We start from the raw sequence: 26,459 nt of genomic DNA, 5'->3' as shown, positions 1-26,459 counted from the left end.
CCTATCTCTGATGCCAAATCACCCAATTAAAGGTACCATATATTAAGTTACAAGAAAGAGAAATCTGAAATTGCGATTGAAGAGAAGATTGTTGTACGAAGTTTGTTTGAAGACTCCCTCAATTGCGTCATGTATGTGACGTTAATGGAGTGGTTGAAGGTTGTGGAGTACATCTCAGTTGTATCTTTTGGTGAGTGATGACATCTCAAATCCCTATTTCAATCCCTAATTTCAGTTGTACTGATGGAGATATTAAAAACGAAATTTAGGGTGAAGCTGATGTGTAAATAGGGGTTGTCTTTGTGTATTGATGGATGGAAGTGAGGGGGTCATAGGAGAAATCAGTTGTAACTTGTCTTCTCGAAAACTGCCCTTGGTAGAAATCAGTTGAATATTAAGAAGTTTGCATGAATGAATATCTCAATTTGTGAATCTCATATGTCATTTGTTTTCATCATGTTCTAAATCTCTAAGCTAGGGTTTAGATGAAGCCCTTAATTTAACTCTAGGATATTTGTGCTGATGTTACTGTTCTTGTTGTGCTTCAATGTTTAAGGATAGATTTAATCTTGTGTTGCAACATATTACTTTCACCTTGTTTGTTATGCAACCTAGGTAGTCAGAATAATTCTATGTTGTACTTCAACTTGTGCTTAATTGATTGTTGCGAATATGTGATTAGTTGTGCTGTAATAAGACAGTTAATGCTAGGGATTAATACCTTAGTTGATGTTAAATCATCCATATGAATATAGCCTTGGATATGTGGCAGACTCGAATCTTCCCCGCTGTCTACTGTAAGGAAAAAGAATAGTTTCATTAGTCGGATAATCTGGTGTAGGTTAAGTGGTGAATTCAATTACCCTAGTTCCCTCTTATCAAGTCTTTAAACCTTCATTTCAATTACATTTCTGTTCTCCAGTTCAATTCTCATAACAACACATCTCGTCGTATCGACAAACACCCTTGTTTAAATCAGTATTAGTAGACTTTGATTTCATCTTCACATCGCCCTAGTCTCTGTGGGTTCGACCTGTATTTGCCATGTTCTACATATTAAACGTTGTGCACTTGCAGTTTAATGTTGTAGGCATCTTCTAATCCTACCAATCACACGTGAAGATCAGGAACGACTTCTCCAAAATCGAGGCAAAGAAAATCAGCAACCCTCCTGAGTTCACAGAGACCCTCTTCACGTCAAGAGATACAGATTTCTGGGGACTTCACCCACAAAATCGTGCAGTCTATGATGAAACATTTATGTGAGATTCTATATTTATCCAAGGTGCAGCGTCAAGACATATTTGCATCCCTCAACCGCACCACATCAGGAAAGAAGCTGTTTCCATCCAGGGAAGCCGTTCCCAAACCCTAACCTCTCCTGGAAAACATGATTGATAGATGGAACTGGGGACTCCTAACCAATGTTCACTTAAAGGATGTCAAGTTTGACAGTACGTTGATTGACGCGGCCTCCGACTCCAACATTGTAACCGTCAAGGCTCTGAGAGTTGCAATGGAAAATCAAAAAGAAGAAGCGTATTCTTTCCCATGAGAGAAAAAGACGACTTGCCGACCAGCACTATTTGTGTCGTCTTCCCATATACCATATCGTTGTCATTTTTCGAAGTCAAGGGTTAATAGCGCCCTCACTGTAGTTTTCTCCAGGAGCCGCTTCGACGTTTCTCTCCAGGAGACGTTTAAACGTTCTCTTCAGAAGTCGCTCCGCTTCAACGTTCTCCAGCAGCGGCTCCACTTCAACGATCGCTCCAGCAGCCGCTCCGCTTCAACGTTCTCTCCATAAGCTGCTCCAGGATCCAGGGTCGAAGCTTTTCTCCATAAGCTTCAACGTCCTCTCCAAGAGCCGAAGCCGCTTCAGTGCCTCCTTCCTGCCAAAGATCGTGTCGTAGCCTCCACACCCCTTCCTCCCAAGTCGTGGACAGTTTACCCGCTTACGCATCCATCCAATCCCTTTGCTTCCATGGACGCCCATGCAATTCCGGCCAACCTATTTTGTTTCCCACGACGACGTAGTCTCTTCTGGTCACATCTGTTATCGAAGAACTGTTACTGCTCGTTTGTTGATATCATCCAGTGCTTCACCATAGCAACAATCACTACAAAGGTAACCCGTACTCCTCCATATTTTAGTTTCACATGGAAGAAGTAATAGAGTCACCAGTATGGATGCAAGATAATATCTTTATCATGGTCAAATCACCAATCATACAAGATAGAACCACAAAAACCACACTTGGGGACTGAGGCTCAATACACGGAATCCCTTCATTGTCGAGAGCCTTTCAACTCAGAAGGGACAACCGGACAAGAAGTCATGACCGTAACAAGGTCACCTCTATTGTAAGATGTGGTGCAAGGATATCACCACCTCCTTTTCTGGAAGGAGCCTGACCAAGCAATATTTGGCTCAACCATTCATAAGCGTTGTTGTTAGTGAAGAATCAAAGAGGAAAGTCATCCCTCAACAAGCCACGCAACTACACCATGTTTGCCGCATCACCTACTCATAACTCAACACCACCTACCCAAGGCGTGCATGAAGACACGCATCGCCAACAAAGCCAAATTCGGTGTTTCTGGATTTCCAATTTCCTATGGAAGGGGTGCATGGGCTGCCAGAAGTTGGGTGCAATTCATAATTATCCGGTGCGGCTCCCGCCCAATGATAACAAATGATGAATCAAAAAGATTGCCGCCTTCATCAATTCGTCAACCACCTTACCAGCAAAGGCGATAGAACTTTACGATCCGCAGGGATTTCTCAACATAAAGTCGTGCGCTGCATCAAAGACTCCAAAAACGTGCTGCAAAAATATTCACATATCCGGCCATGCCATCAGATCTATGGCCAGACAGAAGTAACTGGGGACTGCTCATCGCATCCCATTCGATAAAATAGTCCAAGATTCATAAGATGTTTCGAAGGATATCGTCTGGAATGAAGTCCTTGGAGACTTGTTAGCAACACGTCAGCAACAGAATGCCTCTCAGCTCGTCTACTTTATCTAGCAATTCCGGAAGATGTCGACCATACAAGCATCCACAACATATCATCATCGCAATCATAAAGTCTAGGTACCAGATAACCTAGAGTCAAGGATGGACCAACAACGCAACCACAATCTCCAAGATTAGCCCTGACATGATCATTGCCGAGTATATATTTCATCCATCTATCCCAAGATCGTAATGGAGTTTGGTGAATTCTGAAATCCACTGGAGAGATTAGATACTCATTCTTCTGGAGTCAGAACCTTATTACACATTTTGGAGAAGATCGATGGTACTGCTGGGCGGATACATGCGAGAGCACCTACCTTGAGTTCTCCCGGCTTGCCTTGTTGTAAATTATAATTATTGGAGACTGATTTGTTTCCATTAATTCCCGCTCTACCATCGCTAAAAAATGACGGAGAAGATCCAGATACTGCATATGAAAGCACGGAGTCGGATGAACAACAAAAAACAGAAGAGGGTTGATACCCCTTTTCATACGAACACAATTTCTAGAGTTTGAACAGAATAATGATTCCTTATTGCTCCATGAACGGGGATAGATGACTGGGCGTGCCACACTCATGCTCTAAAGCCGAACAAGTAGTGAACCAATACCTCCGCTCCATGACCGAACCAGCAGCGCGCCACAACGAGGGACACCAGTCACTCAACCTGAAACGCTCCATGGCTCCATCACTCCGTGGTCAAGCCAAATCTCCATGGCTCTAGCACTCTGTGGTTAAGTTAGAGCCAACGCTCCAGCATTCCGCGATCCAGCAAGCAAGCCTTCCAAGTGCCATTTTCACCATTCCGCGGACTGAAGCCAATTTCCATCATTCCGCAGACTGAAGCCAGTTTCCGCCATTCAGCGGACTGAAGCCAGTTTCCACCATTCCATGGACTGAAGCCAAGCGCCATATCCGCATGTTCAGTGACCTAACCAGCCAGCGCCCGTTCTGCGGGCCAAGTTTCCGCACAATGTCCGCGCGCTCCACCAAACAAGCAGCGCCATCTCAGCCTGCTCCAACACCCCGTGATCGAAGCCGCACTATCTCTGCCCATTCTGAAAAAAACACCGGATCCGTCTTCACTGTTTTGATAGCCAAAGTCCAAAGTGCTATTTCCACCATTCCACGGACATAGCCAAAGCGACGCCACCTTAGCCGTTCAAAGAAGCGACGTCTCTACTAGCCAAAGCGGCGCCATCTTAGCCGTTCAAAGCAGCGCCGTCTCCACTAGCCAAAGCGGCGCCATCTTAGACGTTCAAAGCAGCGCCATCTTCACTAGCCCAAGCTAGCACCATCAGTCCGCGTTCCAAGCCGACGCTCCATAGCTTCATCTTCACCGCTCCACGGCCAAGCTAGCACTATGCCAACGCCCCATGGCTCCATCTTCACCGCTCCACGTCCATTCCAAGCAAGCCATGCCATTGGATATTCCAAGCTAGCCACGCTATTGGACCTTCCAATTGAGCCATGTCATCCACCGTTCCAAGCTAGCAGCGCCAACGACTTTACGGCCGAGCCAAGCCAAGCCAGCAGCGCAAATGGTTCCAATGCCCTAGCCAGCACCAACAACTTTCATCCTCCCAGCGGTAGCTTCTCTGCTCGATAGCTGATGCACCTGCCTCCTTCTCAACGCCAACTTTTTCGCTCCTGACAAGTGCCATTCGCAACCCAAGCCAACTCCAACCGCGTCCTAACCAATTCCTTAGCCAGCGGCACCATGAACCATTCCTCGACCAGTAGACAAAGATGCCGCACTGGTGCCAACATCCCATGGCCAAGATGATATTATGCAAAAGCCGCCAACACGAGGAGCATAGATTCCTCATGCCTTCCGCCAAAGGTTAGTTGAATTTCCATGGCAATTTGTTCACGTCTTTTTCTTTCGATTTTACTCTCGTATGTCACCATCTCATGCTTACCCCACAACAATGCCACTTTACGTGCTAATCAGGGGACTTAATGTTGATTGTGGTTTTTAGCTTAGGGTTAAAATCGTAAAACCTTGCATCTGCTGTCACTCTGCAAGGAAACGGTGCCGTGAGTGCTAACCTCTCCACCAACATATTTATTGAGCCATTTAATATAGTTGCATGAAATTTATCCAGACTGGCGAATGTAGCAACCATCCCAAACACTCTGTAAATTTCGGCACCTCGCCAATACAAGACTCACTGAGTACTTTCCCGTGCTATGTTCCTGGGCAGAACCCTTAATATCGGTATGGCATGACGGATTTATGTTCACTCGCAGCGGAGTAGCATGAACCTCAAAGTACCAAAGTTAAGGCCATCGCACGAAATGCTCATACGGAAAGCACACTGCATTCTGTACATAAGGATTTTTGTGGTAGCATACAAAATCCAGCCAATTATTGTGATAACTCATAAAGAACTCATAAACCCGACTAATTTGCAAAATCAGGGTTTCGCGCCCCGCGCAATACAGTAGACCTCGTTGGTCGAAAAACTATGCTTAGCCAAGCTACGCAATTAAATCCGCCACAACGCACTGGAAGTGTGGCCGCGCCCTAGCTTGCCGACCCCACTTCCCATCAACCAATCAGGTCGCTCTAAATCCTCCACACTCACACAGAGTGTATCCATGCCCATGCCTGGCCGTCCCTCGTACATTAACCAATCAGGTTGCTTCAAACTCTCCACATCGTTGATAAGGAGGAAACCACTCCAGATGGTCGCAAAGCCAATTGGTTTCCCAAAACCCGCGCCAAACACGCATGCCAGACGCACATGCCAGTCGGCATGCCAAACATGCCAATCAGCATGCCAGACGCGCCAAACACGCATGCCAAACATGCCAAGCAGCATGCCAAACCCGCCAAACGCGCATGCCAATCAGCATGCCAAACCCGCCAAACACGCATGCCAGATTCACATGCCAATCGGCATGCCAAACCCGCCAAACGCGCATGCCATACGCATATGCCAATCGGCATGCCAAACTCGCCAAACGCGCATGCCAGACGCACATACCAAGCAACATGCCAAACTCGCCAAACACGCATGCCAAACGCACATGCCAATCGGCATGCCAAACATGCCAAGCATCATGCCAAACTCGCCAGGCGTGCATGCCAGGCGCACATGCTAATCGGCATGCCAAATATGCCAGAAGCGCATACCAGGCGCACATGGCAATCGACATGCCAAACATGCCAGATGCGCATGCCAGGCGCACATGCCAATCGACATGCCGAACGTGCCAAAATCCTAATTTCGACCACAATGCCAAAACCCTACTTTCGGTCACAGTGCCAAAATCCTAATTTCGGCCACAGTGCCAAAACCCTAATTTCAGCCACGGTGCCAAACCCTAATACTGGCCACGACACCAAGTCCCAACTTTGGTCATGCCAGCCATGCCGCAATCCTACTGGCGCGCGCTCAAAGCATCATTATGCCATCATCAGGCGCCAACAGAAGGTAGCCATAATCAACGGATACCCTTCTTGATGAGATGCAATCTCAGCCATCCAAGTTCACCACCGAACTGTCAGACCTGTGGCAAGTTTCAGACGACCTGTCAAGACAATCCTAATAGCATCACATGCTATTTTCATACGGAAAGTCTCTTGATTTTGGCTCGCCACACGTAGCAAAGTGCTACATGTTTTCCACATAAAACACTCGAGACATCAAACATGTCACAAACTGTGGGATACTCATCAGGGTATTGGTCTGGCGGTTTACAACGTGCGGCGTGCAATACGCCCGTTACAAGAAAGTGTCATAAAGCGAGGCGGTTAGTAATAGCAAGAAGTAATGGTGAAACGTATCCTCCATTATGGAAACATCAATTCCAGGCGTTATTCGTTACCCCCTTCTTCCACTACTCAATCGTTTTCACTTCCCACGAGACCAGGGTACGTTTTGTTGTGACTTGTATAAATAGGTCTCACCTATTTCCACCAAACAACAAGTTTTGGTCAGGAGAAAAATACAACATTCAGAAATCACCTGACAGCTTTGCATTCATCTAGGCAGTCTAATTTTCTGATACAAGTCACAAAACACCCACACTTCCAGAACGACGATTCTGGTCTCAACACTTTCTTCGCTTCCCTCCCTAAGACCAATCCTTCCCCTTCACTTTGTGACCGAAGCAAGTCTGGAATGGCCATTTCTTGGTTTAGGCCAGATTTGTACAGGTTGATCTCTCGAATCAAAAGTAATCCCGTGCAGTACATTGTTTAGGGTTTAGACTCGTTTCTCATCCACACACACGAATTTACCAAAATCAGCAGAAACCATTTTCACCCACAAACACCTACATTCAATTAATATAAGTTTCTTTGAATGCTTCCTGTGCTATGTTCCCAGGATGAACCCTTAATGTTGATATGGCATGACAATTTGTGTTCACTCGCAACAGAGTAGCACGAATTTCCAAGTATCAAGGATAATGTCTTTGCATAAGGTATTCAATCAGAAATCATGTTGCTATCTGGCAATGAACTTAAAAGAACTATGTGTCAACACATAGAATTCAGTCAATTATCCTGACTAATTTGCAAAAGTTAGGGTTTTGCGCCTTGCGTAGTATATCAGACCTTGCTTGTCGAAATCAAGCCTAGAAAAACTAGGTAATTAATCCGCCATGGATTAGCAGATGCAAAATCTTGTCAGAATCAGAAAACAAAGAGCCGTAGGATAGGAGCAGCAGCAAAGGGAGGCGTGGACATGCCTTAGGCCAGTCAGCGCCATTGGCCACGCCCCATCCTAAACCGGCCCCATCTCCCTCGACCAATCAGGTTGCTCTAAAGCCGCCACGCTCACACCGTAAGTGTAGCCACGCCCATACTTGGTCGTCCCCTATCCTTTCTACCGACCAATCAGGTCACTTTAAAATGCGCCACGAGCACTAGAGGGGTGGTCGCGCCTTATGTTTGGCTGGCCCCTTTTCTTGACCAATCAAGTCGCTCTAAACTCGCCATCGTACATTAAAGGCCAAACGCACCTTGCCGCGCCACCATACTAACTGGCAAATTAAACGCGCCATGCCACAACAACATATTAACTGGCATGCCAACATGCCACTCTGCCGCAGTAACATGTCAATGTGCCACAAATGACGCCACTACGTGCTAATCCACTTTCTATTCGTGGCCAATGCCATAACGGACTCCAATTAGGATTTCACGATCGAAACAAGACTTTTGCTTCAGTAGCGTTAGTCGAAACCCTAATTTTTGGTCATAATCCACAATATGCCACGAGCCACTTTAACCTTGGCCATGCCGCCAAGCCCTAAATTTGGCCACGACGCCAAACCCTAGCCTTGGCCATGCCGCCAAGCCCTAACTTTGGCAACGAAGCCAAATCCTAGCCTTGGCCATGCCGCCAAGCCCTAACTTTGGCCACGACGCCAAATCCTAGCCTTGGCCATGCCGCTAACCCTTAACTTTGGCCACGGAGCCAAATACTAGCCTTGACCATGCCGTCAAGCCCTAACTTTGGCCACGACACCAAATCCTAGCCTTGGCCATGCCGCCAATCCCTAACTTTGGCCATGGAGCCAAATCCTATCTTTGGTCATGCCACAACGCCATAGGCGTGGCCATGCCACCATGCCGTAGGGGCATTCCCCGGCTATGCCATTGCGCCATTACCAGGCGCCAACAAAAGGTAGCCATAATCAATGGCTACCCTTCCTCATGAGATGCGATCTCAGCCATCCAAGTTTGCCACCAAACTGCCAGACTTGTGGCAAATTTTAGGCGACCCGCCGACTAAATATAGTGGCCATGGCTACGCCAGGCGCCACTTGCACCACCGTGCCACTGACATGCACGAGCCATGCCATCCATGCTGCAATGTCGTTGGCTTGCACCAAAGGTGCCATTGCGCCAACAGAAGGTAGTCATAATCAATGGCTACCCTTCATCATGAGATGCAATCTCAGCCATCAAAGTTCTCCACCGAGCCGGCAGGCTTGTGGCAAGTTTCAGGCGACCATCCAAGACAATCCTAATAGCATCGCATGCTATTTTTCTGCGACAAACCTCTTGATTTTAACTTGCCACACGTAGCAAAGTGCTACATGTTTTCCACGAAAACACTCGAGACATCAAACATGTCACAAACTTGGGGATACTCATCAGAGTATTAGTCTGGTGGTTTACAACATGCTGCGTGCAATGCGCCCGTTACAAGAAAGTGTCATGAAGAAGGGCGGTTAGTAATGGCAATAAGTAATGGTGTAAACGTTTCCTTCATCATGAAACATAAATTCTGAAGTTACACGTTACTCCACTCTTCTACTACTCAATCGTTCTACTTCCTACGAGACCAGGGTACGTTTTACTACGACTTGTATAAATAGGTTTCACATATTTCCACCAAATAACAAGTTTTGGTCAGGAGAGCAACACAGTATCCAGAAATCACCTGATAGGGAGGATACACCTATGGGATCGTGGACACTCACCGTCAACAAGTCGAATCTATTACAAAACTGTAAAATCATGAGGCATGTTTTTGACACGGCTTTCAGGCGTGCAACGATTCATATTTTACGAAACCATGATGAATATGTTTTCGAAAGCCTCCACCAGCTGAGCGTTCGATCCCTGGCATTTCGTCGTGACCTCTATGCAGAATAACGTATTTGGGCGGTTCTCCATAGATTGGGAGCTTAACGCCTTCAGGACGTCGGTGATACTCACTATTCTCTGAATGTAGGAGAGAGACCCACCTCCACATAGAAGAATAGTTGGGCGGCGGACGCCTTCAGGACGTCGGTGACACTCACCGTTCCATGATTATGTGGAGAGACTGTGCATAGATTCGGGCGGTTCTCCGTAGATTGAGAGAACTAACGCCTTAAGGTCATAAACATCATCGTGACTCCCTGACTATGCGCCATCCAGAATAGATATGATGCTTTAACTGGCTAATATCTTTTCTGTAATAGATTAATTCTGCTGCGACATTCACCACTGAATTCCCCGAATAATCTATTATTGCTCTTATTCCATGGTCGAATCCACGGCCTGATCCCATGGAATGGCAATAACAATTGCTTCGATTCTATGATCGAATCCACGGCTTAATCTCATAGAATGGCAATAAAACAACTGTGCTATCTCATTACTCCGATTTCATGATTGAATCCACCAATCTCATGAAATGGTAATGGATAATCTTAATTACTCCGATTCTATGGTCGAATCCACTGATCACTTGTTCCCGAATCTAACAAGTCGTAAAAAACCACACCTTCAGAATCAACTATTCTGGTATCAACACTTTCTTCGCTTCCCTCCCTAAGACCAACCCTTCTCCTTCATTTTGTGACCGAAGCAAGCCTGGAACGGCCGTTTCTTGGTTTAGGCCAGGGTTGTACAGATTGATCTCTCGAATCAAAAGTACTCCCGTGCAATACATTGTTTAGGGTCTAGACTCATTTCTCACCCACACACACGAATTTACCAAACCAACAGAACCGTTTTCACTGTCAAACAATAGGCGACCACAGTAGGAGATTAATCTCTCGGTTGCAATATGAATTTCCAATTTTATTTTTTTTAATCCCGATCTCAAGACGATGAAACTTAGCAACAAACCCTGAAAACACTAGCGAGAGCTCATACTGTGACTCACCCGACAAGTCTCCTCCTCAAGTACGATCAACCTCCATCTCCATATTACCAGCGAGTATGGATTCCATGATTGGAGATGAAGCTATATCTTCACTGTGACGATTCTCTCTCTCAGGGTTATCTCCAGGAATGTTTCCTTCCTACAATGTTACCGATTGAGCATTTATTCCAAATAAATATCCCCCCCCCCAAAAAAAAAAAAAAAAACACGTGGAAAACTCACCGGCTCGTCTGATGGCTCACTGGAAGAAGACTCATCGCTATATTCAGAGGTGCTCTTCTCATCACCACCGGATATCGAACTTTCTTCCTCCTCGGGTTCTTATTCAAGAGATTCAATCTTGTCACCTCCTTCCTCAAGAGGCGCCGTCTTTTGGCTGTGGGCAAGTCTGGCAAAGATATTCGAGTTGTCAAGACCTTGAGTCAAAAAAAAAAAAAAAAAAAAAAAAAAAAAGGAGTCAGTGACAAAATTGAAAATTTGTGTAATTCAGCCAAGTCAGTGAGAGGATCATACACACCTGCGTGTTGAAAGAACTAAAAGTCACAAGAGCAGTCGAATCAGATTGGAAGCCACCTGCACGACTTTTCGACCTTCGCTCCTTTCTATGGGGACCGTCTGCATTCGAGCTAGAGGATTTTCGCTTGCCCAAAGGAAGCTGTTTCAACAATTTATGCTTGGCTAGAACCGCAGAGGAAGGTTTTCCACGTGGATTTGTCACAACATCCTGCACGAACTGATGAATCGCGAGAAACTCATCTTTCCAGAAGATATTATACTTAGGAGTCTTCAATGGTTTTCGTTCTGAGAGCAAGAAGGGAAGGCTTTTAACCGTTGCAAAGACGCTGTAATCAAGAATGGCGGGTAGCAATTCATCTGGAGCTGTCGGTTGGCTACGGAAAAGTAATCCTGATCAAATCCCATATGCCGAGGAGCTCTGTCAAGAACATTGTTTCTCCACAAGACCCTCTGAAAAAAGATGGCACATACCCAGGTATGCAGCTTCGCAAGAACACTGTTTCTCCAATGCTCATATTCTCGTCAGCAGAATGCAATATCACGTTCGGTGCGGAAGCAAAAGTGTCTGGTTGAACTATGGAGGCGTGGGCCGGAGCCCAAGGACGAAAGTTAACTTCACGCGCGTTATCAAGAAAATCAATGAGCTTTCAGCCAGGTATTGGATGCCTCTCCAACCAACGGAGTATCTTAAAACCGCCATATGTATCAGGAGATGAGGTTTTTGGTTAGGGGCATAATGTTTGAAATGCTTCCACAACCATGCCTGGAGAAAGGCGACATGGATATACGAGTCTACTTTCATGTACCCATTAGAGACGTACATGTCCGCTACCAAGTGAAAAAGTGGGGGTACAACAACCAAACCCAATATTTCGCTTAGCAATCTGTATGAACAAACTCCAATATACTTTCTAGAGAATCAACTAGACAGTCAGACTCAATCTAGATAAAAGTATATCAAAGAGTTAATATCTTAAACTCTCGATTTGATCTATACTCAAGCAAATAGAAATCTGCGAGTCTTTATCAAATACTAGAGAGATAACTTGAACGGTACCATAGACCAATGTTCAAGTATCAATCAATTTCAATTAACAATCAAAGGTCGGATTTCCAATTGATTGATTCTAATGCACAACATGTGATATTTCAACTATAAAGATAAACAATATAATTCGTAAATAGAAATAACACATACACCAGAATTTTGTTAACGAGGAAATCGCAAATGCAGAAAAACCCTGGGACCTAGTCCAGATTGAACACACACTGTATTAAGCCGCTACAAACACTAGCCTACTACAAACTAACTTCGGTCTGGACTGTAGTTGAACCCCAATCAATCTCACACTGATCCAAGGTACAATTATGATCCTACGTCTCTGATCCCAGCAGGATACTACGTATTTGGTTCCCTTAGCCGATCTCACCCACAGAAAAGACTTTAATAAACAAATCTGTATCACACAGAAATGTCTATAGTAGTAGATAAATTCGTCTCCCACGAATATACCTACGAGTTTTGTTCCGTATTTTGATAAATCAAGGTCATCAGGAACTAATTGATAATCCGAACTTATATTCCCGAAGAACAGCCTAGTATTATCAATCACCTCATAATAATCTTAATCGACGCATCGAAAAAAGATATTGTGGAATCAAAAACGATGAGACGAAGATGTTTGTGATTACTTTTTATCTTGCCTATTGGAGATAAAAATCTCAAGCCAATTATTACAATTGTACTCGTACGATAGAAACAGCAAGATCAGATCACACAACTACAAGAAAGTAGTATCGGTCTGGCTTCACAATCCCAATGAAGTCTTTAAGTCGTTAACCTGATTTGGAAGAAGAAACCAAAGGTTAAAGGAGAATCTACTCTAGCTTAGCACAACTAGTATCACATAGAATGTGTGGGAATTAGGTTTCCCAGTTACTAGAGTTCTCCCTTATATAGTCTTTCAAATCAGGGTTTGCAATCAATGTTAGCTTGGTAACAAAACATTCAATATTCACTGTTAGATGAAAACCTGATTAGATTCAAGCTAATATTTATCAACCGTTAGATCGAAAACATAGCTTGTTATACACAAATGAAATGCACGTTTCTAGGCTTGTGTAACTGTACCCAAACTTGTACATTAGTTGGTTCAACAATAGTTAACCAAATGGTTAGCCATATGATCAATTTCATATCAACCATATTCTTCTTCACCATAACTAGTTCAAAGACTCAAATGAACTAGTTAGAGAGTTGTTCAATTGCAAGGAAATCTTATGTACTACACAAGATACAATTGAAGCAAAAACGATGTGATTCACTTGAATCGGTTCATGAACTATATAGCCACGGTTTGCAATTGCATTCCTTAGTTAATATGAATAAGTTCATAAACATCGCTTTTAGATATAACCTACTCAAGTTCGCGGACTGGGTTCGCGGAATTAAGTTCCCGTATGGAGTTTACAAACTCTAGCAGAAATTCTCGGGTTTGAGAACTTCGCCATTTCGCGGACTGGGTTCGCGGACTTAGCTCAAGCACTACTCCGGTTCACTTGATCAACAAAGTTCACAAACTTCGGTTCAAGGAATAAGGACTTATATATATATGTGTGTGTTTCCACAACAATGCTTATATCCTCCAATGGTTATATAATCTAAACTCTCATTTCAATCATTGAAACATTCTCAGAGGACGTTATATAGTTGTTATTCACAAACCATTTTTCGTCAGTGCAATTTTCAAAGTGATTGAAATATAACATGACTTTCGTCACTAGGTAAAGATGAACTTGGCTAAAGCGAAAGCTTACAAACACATATTTTGAGAAATAGATAGGTGAGATAAACTCGGCTCGAAATACCAAATGTGTATAATCTAAGTCTATATAGCAAAATGACTTTTGTCTCAGGATAGGAGATAAATAGACTTTTGAGTTTATAGATAAGTTCAAGTCTCCATGTACTTTTTAGTCGATGAAGATCCACCAGTTCCTTGAGTAGTCCTTCGTCTTGTATGATGATTGCCATGAAGTTCTTGATTTCAACTACACTTTCTATCCTAGTCCGAGATGTTAGCTATAGTAGACTAGAAATCAAGACTTATAGTTTTGATCACTAAAATTGAGAAACATGCTTGAGATAGCAACACATGCGAGTTCGACCGAGCAATGCTCTAACAATCTCCCCCTTTGTCAATTTTAGTGACAAAACTATCAATACATATGGAATACAAAAAAATATATAAATAAACTTTTGTAGCTCCTATTCCACATGCCTAATCTTCAACATTACTCGAAATCTTTGTCACTTCCAAGTACTCCAATGATACCAAAGGTTGTAAGTTTAGCATCATCGTTGTTGAAAATCTGTAGCTATAACAACGAGAAAACAAGAGTTCTCAATCATTGTTACACAGTGTCATAGTATCATTACACAACGTCAAAGTCCAATTGTATCACAACTTTAACAACAATACTATGGTGATATGTCACTCCCCCTTAGTCAATACTCCATCTCACATGGAAACCACTCCCCCTTACATAATGATCTGGAAACCATATGTATTTGTAGTGTGAACTACATGTTAATTCTCCCCCTTTTTATCAATAAAATTGGCAAAGGTACAAGAACGGGATCCTAATGAAATTTCCGAAAGAGACATTTCATCACCAAAAGAAAGCATATATCATCTTATTTAGATGCAATCATAAAGCCGAAGCTAAATGCATTCATCAAGGAGTCTATAAAGATACAAGATAGTCCCTATAATATTCCACAACCGCACTCCCCACAAAGATTTGGCAATTAATCACAAGTTCAATTAAGAACTCTCCCCCATAAAATGTCATTCCCGAAAGAACAAGAAGAGCGACCTTAATTTCGAAAGAAAAGAAGGATTTCTTTGGACATAACAAATCACATACAAGTATGAATTTGAATCCAAAATACTCAATTAAATTAACCACAAGAGAACCCATGATTAATTTAATCGGAAATGCTCAACATAAGTGAACTTATGGAGACTCTAAATTACTCAATTAGATTAATCACAAGAGATCCCATAATTAATCTAATCGAAAAACACAACCAAATTAACCACAAAAAGTAATTAATTTAATTGGTCATGCTCAACATTAGAGAATCTATGGAGCAATAACTAAGTTAACCATAAGAAAATAATCAACTCAGTCAATAGTGTTCAACATAAGAAAACTTACGGAGCCTCACAGTAATACATAAAAATTATGGATCAGGGAAGATCAATACTGCGGAATACACAAGGATTCATTATATTTTCCATCACTATTTGCATAACGACATTGAATAGACATAATCCTTGTAATCAAAAGTTCATCCCGTCCTCCATCAATAATGACATAATAGGCTTCGAAATTTTGTATTTGTCAAAAGTCCATTCATTCTTTTATCAATACATGCATATTAATTCATGAAAGACTTTAATTTTGATAAAGTATGGGACAATCAAGTTCACAGACGCAAACATACATATCCCATAAAAAATTGCAATATATAAAACCATAAAGATTAATACTGCAAAAATCATCTTCCAAGCAATTTTATAATTTAAACAAATAAATCTAAAAACATGAAGATGAAAACGTTGGACGTAGCTATGTGTAATCACAATAATGGCTATTCCAAACTCTAGTTATTCTTCTAAACAAAACAAGAAATAAATTCTCATCTGAAGATTTACTAGGCATCAAGACAAACTCGTAATGCACATATAAGATGATTTGTCCTTAGAGGGTAGAATCAACCTTTTTCGTCCGGATTTATACCAAGAATAGCTACCAAAGGCGTATAAAAGGTTTTCTTAACAAAGAAGAACATACACAATCATTAACGACTATGCACCGTAGTCACATAAAATGATTGTGAACATTCAATAATCCCATAGCAATGCGTACTACAGCCCATTCTTGAACTTCCTTATTTGTGATTCACCAAAAACATTCTTTTTAAGGCTACTAATGACATTAGAAGAGTAGTACTCCAAGAATCCAAGTGCCCAAGTCCAAGAGAATTGGAACAAGTGCGACGAAACGGAGCAAAACACTCAAAACAAGAGACGGAACAAATACAAATCTTAACTCATACAAAATCAATAATTCTCATCTCCATTTTGAAGATAATTCAAAGACGAAGATAATGCAAAAAGAATGAGTTCATTTCCGAGTTCGGACGAAGAAGTTACGGCCAAAAAAAGTCGACCGAATATCGACGTCTACATGCAAATATGCATACGGGTTTGCAAACGAATTTTCAAGTCCGCGAACTTAAACCCCTTTGATTTTAAAAGATGGTAAGCATACCAGGTATGTGTACCATGGAGTCCAAACATCCTGAACTACTATTTTCAAACCTAAACACTTGAGAACCTTAAACACAGATCAAGTTAGGTATAAATGAACGATAAGCAAGGTACATACATCATGATAAGTACTCTAAGCAGAATAAAAAACACAATCCTTGCTCAAGTTTATAGACATACCTTTTTATAAGAATCCAGTCGAATTCTACAATATTACCAAACATAATATGTGTGCCCCAATTCTCGTGCTTCCCTCACCGTATACATAGCAGGGCATTCCTTGATGAGGATGCACTTTCAACACAATCAAGTTGCGTTGGGGTGAACAATGTCTTGCTCACCACAAGTGACCGTTGGATTATCATGAAAGAAATCGCTTTTAGAACCTTTCACATCCAATTCCATTTTTCCAAAAATTTTGTTAAGTTCCAACATCATGGATACTTCCTTCTCCATAGTCATGGAACTTTCTGGAAGATCATTCCTTTTCACACTCAAAGCATTATTGGCTTTTTTTAGTACCCACTTCTGAGTGCGTTTAGGAAAAACCGGAATCTTCTTATCATTATTCTCTTCAAGATTTATCGGAGGAGAATTGGATTGACTATTCTTTTGCAAGTTAGTCTTTCTCCAATTGGGAGCATCGGCTATTGTCTTCGTTTTTACAAAGTTATTCTTTTGATAATCATTACAATTGTGAAAAGACTTCATATGACGTTTATAGGAAAATCTAGGATTATCACAACACTGATTCCTTTGCCTAAAGGTTGGATGTTTACAACCCGTAATGTCAACAGTGTTAGCCTTAACATATGATCCCGGTTTAATCACTTATTTTGACACCGAAACAAGAATATCATGAAGTTTTTTATTCCTTATACGAAAACGACATCTCCTTTCCACGTGACCTTTGTTTCCACAATAATGACAAATATAAGGAACGTTCTTACCCGGATTCATGTGTGCTGGTTTTGGAGGTTGATATACTTTGCTCATTTGAACCTTAACTGCCAGTGAGGGTATTTGAATTTTGCCATCAGTGGAAACCTTTTGTTGATAAGAATCACTAGCCTTGAAAAATTTTACCTCTTTGCTAATATTTGGAGCATCTATTCCCTTATAGCCCAATCCTCGTGTATCACGATGATTTTTACTTGCTCTTAGAATAGTGGTTAATTTGCTTGAACTAGTATTGAAATTTTTCAAGTCATCTTCCAACATCTTCATTTTATCAAGAGCAGTAGTTAAATCAGCCTCAAGGCGTTTTTCTCGAACGAGACAAGCACTTTCTCTGTCATCAAAACTAATTTGTTGAGAGTTAAACCTTGCTTCATATTCTGCAAGTTTCTCTTCAAAAAAAAATACTTTTGATAAAGATTATCACATTCAAGTGACTTCATACGTAGGTTTTCCTCAGAATCCTTAAGGATCGGTTCGTTAGAACGCTTCGAAAAATAAACATCTGCGTAACATCTTCTCAATTTCGTGTTTTCTCGACAGAGAGGAGTCAGAAGAGGTGAGACATGAGAAGTTGTAATTTCTTTATATTCCACGAACCCAAAAACTTAACATACTCTGAGACTTCCTCATCAACATCTCTATCAATATCAGAATCTCCTTCATCAGAAAGTTCATCCAACTGTTGTTCTAGGAGAGTTTCCCAATCAATAGTTTTTACATCAAGAGAATGTTTAGATATTGACTTTGATGTGAAAGTTCTCTCAGGTGAATCCAAGCCTTTAGAATCATCTGGTAATTTCTGAACTGGTACGTTATTAGAGATAGACTCGTCCATAATCAGATCGCTACAAACATAGACTTATAAGGTCTTTAACGTGTTTGCCTGTTCTGATACCAATTGAAAAAGTGGGGGTACAACAACCACACCCAATATTTCGCTTAGCAATATGTATGGACAAACTCCAATATACTTTCTAGAGAATCAACTAGACAGTCAGACTCAATCTAGATAAAAGTATATTAAAGAGTTAATATCTCAATCTCCCGATTTGATCTATACTCAAGCAAATAGAAATCCGCGAGTCTTTATCAAATACTAGAGAGATAACTTGAACGGTACCAAAGACCAATGTTCAAGTATCAATCAATTTCAATCAACAACCAAAGGTCGGATTTCCAATTGATTGATTCTAACGCATAACCTGTGATATTTCAATTATAAAGATAAACAATATGATGCGGAAATAAAAATAACACAGACACCAGAATTTTGTTAACGAGAAAACCGCAAATGCAGAAAAATCCCGGGACCTAGTCCAGATTGAACACACACTGTATTAAGCCGATACAGACACTAGCCTACTACAAACTAACTTCGGTCTGAACTGTAGTTGAACCCCAATCAATCTCACACTGATCCAAGGTACAGTTATGCTCCTACGTCTCTGATCCCAGCAGGATACTACGTACTTGATTCCCTTGGCCGATCTCACCCACAACCAAAAGTTGCTACAACCCAAAGTCGTAGACTTTAATAAACAAATCTATATCACACAGAAAAGTCTACAGTAATAGATAAATCCGTCTCCCACGAATATACCTACGAGTTTTGTTCTGTCTTTTGATAAATCAAGGTGAATAGGAACCAATTGATAATCCAGACTTATATTCCCGAAGAACGACCTAGTAATATCAATCACCTCACAATAGTCTTAATCGACGCAGCGAAAAAAGATATTGTGGAATCACAAACGATGAGACGAAGATGTTTGTGATTACTTTTTATCTTGCCTATCGGAGATAAAAATCTCAAGCCAATTATTACAATTGTACTCGTACGATAGAAACAACAAGATCAGATCACACAAACTACAAGAAAGTAGTATCGGTCTGGCTTCACAATCCCAATGAATTCTTTAAGTCGTTAACCTGATTTAGAAGAAGAAACCAAAGGTTAAAGGAGAATCTACTCTAGCTTAGCACAACTAGTATCACACAGAATGTGTGGGGATTAGGTTTCCCATTTGCTAGAGTTCTCCCTTATATATTCTTTCAAATCAGGGTTTGCAATCAATGTTAGCTTGGTAACAAAGTCTTCAATATTCACCATTAGATGAAAACCTGATTAGATTCAAGATAATATTTATCAACCATTAGATCGAAAACATAGATTGTTATACACAAATGAAATGCACGTTTCTAGGCTTGTGTAACCGTACCCAAACTTGTACATTAGTTGGTTCAAAAATAGTTAACCAAATGGTTAGCCATATGATCACTGTCATATCAACCATATTCTTCTTCACCATAACTAGTTCAAATGACTCAAACGAACTAGTTAGAGAGTTGTTCAATTGCAAGGAAATCTTATGTACTACACAAGACACAACTGAAGCAAAAACGATGTGATTCACTTGAATCGGTTCATGAACTATATATCCACGGTTTGCAATTGCATTCCTTAGTTAATATGAATAAGTTCACAAACATCGCTTTTAGATATAACCTACTCAAGTTTGAGGACTTGGTTCGCGGACTTAAGTTCCCGGATGGAGTTTACAAACTCCAGCAGAAATTCTCGGGTTTGAGAACTTCGCCAGTTCGTGGACTTAGCTCACGCACTACTCCGGTTTAATTGATCAACAAAGTTCGCAAACTTAGGTTCAAGGAATAAGAACTTATACATATATGTGTTTCCACAACAATGTTTATATCCTCCAATGGTTATATAATCTAAACTCTCATTTCAATCATTGAAATATTCTCAGAGGACGTTATATAGTTGTTATTCACAAACCATTTTTCGTCAGAGCAATTTTCAAAGTGATTGAAACATAACATGACTTTCGTCACTAGGTAAAGATGAACTTGGCTAAAGCAAAAGCTTACCAACACATATTTCGAGAAATAGATAGGCGTGATAAACTCGGCTTGAAATACCAAATATGTATAATCTAAGTCTATATAGCAAAACGACTTTTGTCTCAAGATAGGGGATAAATAGACTTTTGAGTGATAGATAAGTTCAAGTCTCCATATACCTTTTAGTCGATTAAGATCCACCAGTTCCTTGAGTAGGCCTTCGTCTTGTATGATGATTGCCATGGAGTTCTTGAGCTCAACTACACTTTCTATCCTAGTCCGAGACCTTAGATATAGTAGACTAGAAATCAAGAATTATAGTTTTGATCACTAATATTGACAAACATGCTTGATATAGCAACGCATGCGAGTTCGACCGAGCAATGCTCTAATACCAAGCGATCCAGATGGGTGTACAAAGAGCCAAGAAACAAACTGCCAATGGGAAGAGCAACGCCTTTCGCTAGTTTGATAGCAAATTTGATGAGCTTCTGCCTTATCTCCTTCTTTCCAGAGCCATCATCAAAAATATCTCTGGATAGCCACAAAACTAAAAATGCAGCAACGTGGAGTGTATCATCCATCACTTGATCCGACTCTGGCTCATCAGGGAATCACTAAGACCCCCACCAATTATAGAAGCATTTTTCCTCATAATTCTTTCGAACATATCATGTGGCTTTCGCGACCAAAGCGGCGTGTATATCTTCTTCTTCCTCAGACAAAACAACGTCAAGTTTCCCAATTATCGGAAGACTCAACAGAACGGCTACACTTTCCAAAGAAATAGTCATCTCACCCCATCTACATATAGCCGTGTGAGTTTCCGGACACCATATGGAGATGAAAGTAATCAAGCCTGCAACGTCTTTTCTGATTTGAAGTGTTACAGAAGCCATGACAGCATTCACGATTTGCGCCCCAGTCAGATTAGCTGTTACATGGTCTCGGGTCATCATGAACTTCATCCATTTGTCATAGGAGCGCAGAACTGCTTTCAGGTGACATCTTAACAAAAATTCCTTACGCTGTCTCCACTTCCAAGGTAACTACAACAAAGCAACAAAAAAAGTCACTACTTTGAAGAAAAACATGCATGGAGATTTTGTCAGGGTCTGGGTACAATAATCAAAGGCCAACATCAAATTTTCTACAGGAAAATTTTCCTTTGGCCACATGTCATGGCACTCACGGCTAAAAGGAATGGGGACTGATGCCTGCTCAACGGGATACGTGTGATGTCGCGGGAGATACGCTCTTGGCCGAAAATAGACAATGCCGCGAGGAACATGTAAAGCCGCGGGAATTATGCCCTCGGCCAAGTTACGCTTGGCCACGAGAATTGTGCTCGTGGACAAAAAGAAACCCTACATCTAGGTTTTGATAAAGAAAAGATCAAACGAAGTCGTCCGCCCATACATGCTTACTTAACACAATAATTAGTTTTGTTCTTGTGGCTAACACTACTACAATACTACTAGCAAAGAGGAATCATTCATATTGAAGTATTTTTACAAGTTCATGGAGGTCGTACCTATGGATAGGGTTTACACCAACATGGAGGAGCAAACAAAGGAAGAAACATTGGAATACATACCTGAAATATGCTTATTTCCTCTTGATGCCGTTTTCCTTCCAATTGACTGGCTCACGATCGACGCACCTTACTGCCAATCTGAAGACGCACGAACAAAGCCAACGATACAAAAAAAATAAAACAAAGAAGTTAAGAAACACCTTTTATATGCAAAGTACTTTTGGAGTTTGAGTAGGAGGAGATTTCCTTTTTGGTCCATGCGCTGAAGAAGTCAGCTGGGCCCGCAGAGGCAACGCTCCATAGCGCCAACAGTCCGCGGCCAAGACAGTGCCAACAACCCCGCGTCCAAGGCAGTGGCCACCTCTGCCATTCTGCGTCCAAGCCAGCAACACCACACCGATGCCAAAGTCCGCGTACCGAGCAAGCCAACGACAACACTTCATGGCTCCATCCTCACTCGCTCCACAGCCAAAGAGGTGCCATCTTATCTGTTCAAAGCAGCGTCATCTTCACCAGCCAAGGAAACGCCATCTTAGCCGTTTAAAGCATTGTCATCCACCGCTCTACGAATCAGGAGCCAGCCGTGCCATCTCTGCTTCTCCGTGATCTAGCCAGCCAAGTACCGTCCACCGCTTGACGGATCTATCCAACATCACCGCTCCACAGACCTATCCAACAACGACGCTCCGTGTATCTATCCAGCAGCACCATTCCATGGATGTATCCAAGCAAGCAGCACCATCCATCGTTCAAAGCCAACATCGCCATCTACCTTTCCTAGCCAGACAGTGCCCGTGCCGCGGACCAAGTTGTTGTGCCATCGCTTCCGATCAGTAGCCAAAGTTGCAGCGCTGCTGCCAATACCCCATGGCCAAGTAGAATTTATGCAAAGCCGCCAATGCAAGGATCATAGTTCTTCATGCCTCCTGACAAAGGTTAGCCAAATCTTCCTGACAATCCCTTCATGACTTGCCGTTTTGATTTTATCCTTGTTTGTCACCATCTCATGTTTACCCCGCAACAATGCCACTGTTCCGAGCTAAGTAGGGGACTTAATGTTGATGGTGGTTTTTAGCTTAGGGTTAAAATTGTAAAACCTTGCGTCTGATGTGACGTTACTCTGCAAGGAAACGGAGCCATGAGTGTCAACCTCTCCACCGACGCATTTATTGAGCAACTCAATATTTTCTTATGAAATTTACCCAGAATGGTGCATGTAGAAACAATCCCGGGAATTCTATAAATTTTGGCACCCTTCCTACATTCAATTAATATAAGTTTCTTTGAATGCTTCATGTGCTATATTTCCCGGATGAACCCTTAATGTTGATATGGCATGACAATTTGTATTCATTCGCAGCAGAGTAGCACGAATTTCCAAATATCAAGGATAAGGTCTTTGCATATGGTATTCAATCAGAAAGCATGCTGCTCTCTGGCAATGAACTTAAAAGAACTCTATGTCAATACATAGAATTCAATCAATTATCCCGAGTAATTTGCAAAAGTTAGGGTTTTACGCCTTACGCAGTATATCAGTCGTTGCTTGTCGAAATCAAGCCTTTGCAAACTAGGTAATTAATCCGCCATGGATTAGCAGATGCAAAATCTTGCCCATAATCAGAAAACAAAGAGCCGCAGGATAGGAGAAGCAGCAAAGAGAGGCGTGGCCATGCCTTAGGCCAATCAGCGCCATTGGCCACACCCCATCCTAAACCGGACCCATCTCCCTCGACCAATCAGGATGCTCTAAATTCGCCACGCTCACACCGGAAGTGTATCCACTCCCATGCTTGGACGGCCCCTCTCCTTTATACCGACCAATCAGGTCACTTTAAAATGCGCCACGAGCAATAGAGGTGTGGTCACGCCTTATGTTTGGCCGACCCCTTTTCTTGACCAATCAAGTCGCTCTAAATCGCCACCATACATTAAAGGCCAAACACACCTTTTCACGCCACCATACTAACTGGAAAACCAAACGCGCCTTGCCACAACAACATATTAACCGGCATGCCAACATGCCACTCTGCCGCAGTAACATGCCAATGTGCCACGAATGACGCCACTACGTGCTAATCCACTTTCTGTTCGTGGACAATGCCATAACGGACTCCAATTAGGATTTCATGATCGAAACAAGACTTTTGCTTCAGTAGCGTTAGCCAAAACCCTAATTTTTGGTCATAATCCACAATATGCCACGAGCCACTTTAGCCTTGGTCATGCCGCCAAGCCCTAAATTTGGCCACGGCGCCAAACCCTAGCCTTGACCATGCCTCCAAGCCCTAACTTTTGCCACGATGCCAAATCCTAGCCTTGGCCATGCCGCCAAGCTATAACTTCGGCCACAACGCCAAATCCTAGCCTTGGCCATGACGCCAACCCCTAACTTTGGCCACGGAGCCAAATCCTAGCCTTGGCCATGCCTCCAACCCCTAACTTTGGCCACGGAGCCAAATCCTAGACTAGGCCATGCCGCCAAGCCCTAACTTCGGCCAAGGCGCCAAATCCTATCCTTGCCATGCCGCCAAGCCCTAACTTTGGCCACGGAGCCAAATCCTAGCTTTGGCCATGCCACAACGCCACAGACGCGGCCATTACCAGGCGCCAACAGAAGGTAGACATAATCAACGGCTACCCTTCATCATGAGATGCAATCTCAGCCATCAAATTTCTCCACCGATCCAGCAGGCTTGTGGCAAGTTTCAGGCGACCAGCCAAGACAAGCCTAATAGCATCGCATGCTGTTTTTCTGCGGCAAGCCTATTGATTTTAACTTGCCACACGTAGAAAAGTGCTAAATGTTTTCCACGAAAACACTCGAGACATCAAACATGTCACAAACAGGGGGATATTCATCAGGGTATTGGTCTTGCAGTTTACAGCGTGCGGCATGCAATACGCCCGTTACAAGAAAGTATCATGAAGAAGGGCGGTTAGTAATGGCAAGAAGTAATGGTGTAAACGTTTCCTTCATCATGGAAGCATAAATTCTAACGTTACACGTTACTCCACTCTTCCACTACTCAATCGTTTCCACTTCTTACGAGACCAGGGTACGTTTTACTACGACTTGTATAAATAGATTTCACCTATTTCCACCAAACAACAAGTTTTGGTCAGGAGAGCAACACATTATCCAGAAATCACCTGATAGCTTTTCATTCAGCTAGCCAGTTCTACTTTCTGATACAAGTTGTAAACAACCACACCTTCAGAATCAATTATTCTGGTCTCAACACTTTCTTCGCTTCCCTCCCTAAGACCAACTCTTCTCCTTCACTTTGTGACCGAAGAAATCCTGGAACGACCATTTCTTGGTTTAGGACAGGGTTGTACAGATTGATCTCTCGAATGAAAAGTACTCCTGTGCAGTACATTATTTAGGGTCTAGACCCGTATCTCACCCACACACACGAATTTACCAAAACCATCAGAAACTGTTTTCACCCTCAAACAGCTGTAGAGTAGTTTCTTGGAGAATTTTTTCAATATTCTTAGAGAATGACTCAATGATGATATAGAGTTCATGTTCTCGATCAAGAGACTTTTCAAATTCATCAATAAGCTGATCATGATCCTGAAAATCAATAATCTCAGCAGAGTTTTTGAGATTCTGGTAAGCTCCATTTCAGCTTTTGCCATAGTGCCCAATGTCTCATCAAAGAGAGATATGTCAACACAAGATGGAACAATCTTCTTACCTCGGGATTCGGAAGAATCAACTAAGCAGTAATCATTTGAGGTATTCCCAAGACATTTGGCATAATTAAAATCTTTAGAAGACATTTTGGTATGCGTATATGTCAGAGTTCTATCCTCAGACTCAGATTGCCACGAACACAGACTTGTAAGGTCTTTCAAACGCGATTCTCAAACCCTAATTTGCAATTTGCGGCAATATATTTCTATCGCAAATTGATCATGACCACTCATCTTTGCCCGTCGAATTGAGTGGCTCTGATCTGATTTTGCATGGACTAAGAGATGTAAGCATGCACGCCGGCATCTCATCTTCATGCATACTCAATCGGTCCGTGTGAATCAGCACTCAGTGCTTGGATTCGATTAGCCAAAGTAGGGACGGCCGCACGGCCCCTAAACCCTAAATTTCATCAACGACAGTGCGCAACTGCCGTAAATCATCTTGTCTATCCAGCTTTGCATGCATAATTGGACGATGAAGATTTATTTCTAGCAAACTTGCGAAGCAGCATGACAATCTCTAGCCGCCTTTCTTCCACAGGGAGTGATCGACCAAGTGATGGCTTGTTTAGACAACCCTCAAACGATCACCCAAATGAAGTCTAGCATGCTGCCATTTTAAGACGCTCAATCCGCGACTTATTCAATCAAGCTTTAAAAAAACAATGCTTCATGCATATCGATTGTTTTGAGCTGCTTGCTTAAAAGCGATGCATTACATGCATCGAGCACGTACGATATTTTATGAATATCAATTCCATAAAGAACTTAGTTATTTAACTTAATAGCACCGTATGCTATTTTTTGCGGCAAGTCCCACGACTTGACCCACTCACTCAAGACATCAAACATGTCACAAAATGGGGGATAATTACTGGGGTATTGGTCT

Source organism: Papaver somniferum, chromosome 11, assembly GCF_003573695.1.
Source record: "Papaver somniferum cultivar HN1 chromosome 11, ASM357369v1, whole genome shotgun sequence".
In the NCBI taxonomy this organism is placed as follows: Eukaryota; Viridiplantae; Streptophyta; class Magnoliopsida; order Ranunculales; family Papaveraceae; genus Papaver; species Papaver somniferum.
This window is presented reverse-complemented; position numbering follows the sequence as displayed.